Raw genomic sequence first — 3088 nt, forward strand, 5'->3', positions numbered from 1 at the left:
TTAAAGAGGAATGCGAAACAAATGTCTCTTCTTCGATATGTTCCTATGGTGATTTAGCACTAGGCTGTCTCTTAAAGTACACTGGAAATTAAAAATGATGATTTAATACGCTTACACTCAGACCACGAAACAAGAATAAATTCGGAGCTGTCATCAGATTCTATCTGAAGCCTACAAAGGTATGTACGTATCTCTTCTCTAAGCTACACTTCCCTTCGATGTTAATTAATGACTGTAGACATCGTAATCTTCGGATCAACACCTACAAGAATGACCTAGGTGGCTAATAATATTTTTAGTGTCTTCCTAAGTGCACCCTTAAAGTAACCATTACTACAAGAAGAAACCCACAAGTCTAGTTGAAACCACAAGTAGAGAGTATCTCATACCATGTGGAGGATCGAGCTGAACCATGTGGAAGAGAGCTAGACACTTCCCCACCAGAGTAAATGAGCATTAACACACCTGCCGTACTTGCAATGTTAATAATGCTTTGACAATTTAATACACTGGAAGGATGTCAATTATATAATCAAAGAGTAATATAAGTCGATACACAAATAACCAGCGCTATCTAATCTAATCTACAAAATCTTAACAACACCTCTCTCCCCATGAGATATATAACTTGCAATCTCTAAGTTAATATACTACGTAGTAATCTAGTTTTATACTTCCCACGTCACTAATGCCGTCGGTGTTTGTTCTATTTCCTGCTTCTCCTACCCTCTCCAATACTTTGGCGAAATTAGCCACTCTTTTTCAGACTTATAGAACACAAAAGAAGTGTTCGCCTTGCTTACAGTAACAAACTTTTCTTGCAGTATTATAGATCACAATCACCCTGGAAGATGGGCCTTTGCTAAAACTATCCACCCTTCGTCTAGCCTTCACAGACGCCGTTTGTTGAGTCGCCTCTTAAACCTACCATTCCCACCGTGAATCTTATTCTGTTTTGCATGTGTTAAATGCCATTCTTTCTCGGTACCTGGCCTAACCTTAATCTTCTCAGACAGTGGAGTCACCTGCTTCTCTATCGCCTTGAGCAGTGTTGTATAACCCTTGTGGGTCTAGCACTTAGTTTTGATAATAATAATCTATCGAGATAAATGGTTCAGAGAACCGACAAGTTGATAAATTAGACACATGTGCAACACTTGGGTATCTTTAATGAGGAAACGTTTCGCCACACAGTGGCTTCATCAGTCCATACAAAGGAGAATGGTGAAGAACAGGAGGAGTTTGAGACAGTTCCTAAGCCTTGAGTCGATGTAATCAGTCCATTGAGACTGATTACATCGACAATTTTTTCAAAGATTGATGGACTGATTACATCGACTCAATGCTAAGGGACTGATTACCTCAAACTCCTCCTGTTCTTCACCATTCTCCTTTGTATGGACTGATGAAGCCACTGTTTGGCGATACGTTTCCTCATTAAAGATACCCAAGTGTTGCATATGTGTCTAATTTATCAATAATCTGTCGCCTGGAGTGTAGCATCCTTCTTATTTTTTTTTTACTACCACTCTTGCTAATACTATCACAACTAGTACTTTATTATTATTATTACTACTACTACTACTACCACCACCACTACTTTCACTACTACTATTACTATAGCTGTTACTTTTACTACTTTCTTCCCTCCCTATTCATGAACTGTTTATGGTCTTATTTATTTTTCCTCGCTTAGTTGTAACTTGACAATGATCCAGGACTGATCGATAAATCGTCATAAATTTCCTCTTTTATGTGCGGGGTTATTTCGAAAGTTTTGACTAACTTGAGTTTAGGCCGTGAGGACGCAGCCGCCGGGTGACGCCGTGAACAATCATGTGAACCCAGGTCACACTACAGTTGACGTCGATGCTATATTAGATTTCCCTGCTTTCCTGTCTCTGTACTGGATTGATCAAGCCACTCGTGGGCGTAATATTTCCATATTAACCCTAACTAAAGCTGCATATGTGGCTCTTTTACATATTTTTGGTATTATGCACATAAAACCCGCACATAGGAAAAATAGGCTTATGACGACGTTTCGGTCTGACTTGTCAGTGGTCCAAGACCGAAACGTCGTGATAATCTTCTTTCTTCTTTGTGCTTGTTATTTGTGTATTGTTCCAGTCACGGTATTGTCATTATATTCTTTACTGGTATCATTTATCTTGTTAGCAACATGCTACCGTCACCATGACAACGTCTATGCTAATTCTCTTCGTAGAAATTTAGTTCATACTTCTGTCACTAATGCTTCCGGTGTCTACTCCATTTGCTGCTCCTCTTACCCACTCCAGTGCGTTTGCGAGATTAGCCACTCTCTTTCTGACAAATTTTAAGAAAACAAAAGAAATGTTCGCCTTAACAGTGTCTGCGTCCAGGGCCACTACAACAGCCACTTAATAACATCAGCATCCGGGATTTGCTACAACTACCACATTAATCTTGATATCGTCTACGTCCAGGGTCGCTACAGCTCGCCTATTAATCTTGATATCGTCTATGTCCAGGGTCGCTACAACTACCATTTTAACCCTGCTGAGATCCATCACTTACGACCCCCACTCCCATCTGTTGCTGTCTGGGCACTTTTCACTAAAGTTTCAGGCTCCCGTCCAGTCTTTTGCAGGCCTCTGAGACGCTTCGGGAGTGAGAAATAACCTGCTTCCTCTGCCCTTCAAAAGAGTCTTATGAAATACCCAATCTCCTCAATCTCCTCTGGCTTCACTCCTCCCTCCTCCAATGATAAAAAGAATCTTTCCTTCCCTCATCGGTGTGATTTCTTTAACACCCACTGATGAAAACTTGCACTTTCCCAGTGTCTCTTCTACAGTGTAACACGTTTTGAAACGTCGTCGTAAGCGCCTCTCTCCTATGCACTGGTTATTTGTATATTACACGTCTTTTCTGCGTCACTTCATTGCTCTTCACCACTTTTCATGCTCTCGTCGTTACCCCCAATACCATCTTTTTAACCATTCATCACCACTCGACTCCTCATATCTCACTGTCCATCCTTCACCCCTCACCGCTCGTCACCTCTCATCACTGCCACGCCCTCAAGCATCTCATCATCCATCCCTCA

The sequence above is a fragment of the Cherax quadricarinatus genome, chromosome 26 (assembly GCF_038502225.1).
Source record: "Cherax quadricarinatus isolate ZL_2023a chromosome 26, ASM3850222v1, whole genome shotgun sequence".
Taxonomy (NCBI): domain Eukaryota; kingdom Metazoa; phylum Arthropoda; class Malacostraca; order Decapoda; family Parastacidae; genus Cherax; species Cherax quadricarinatus.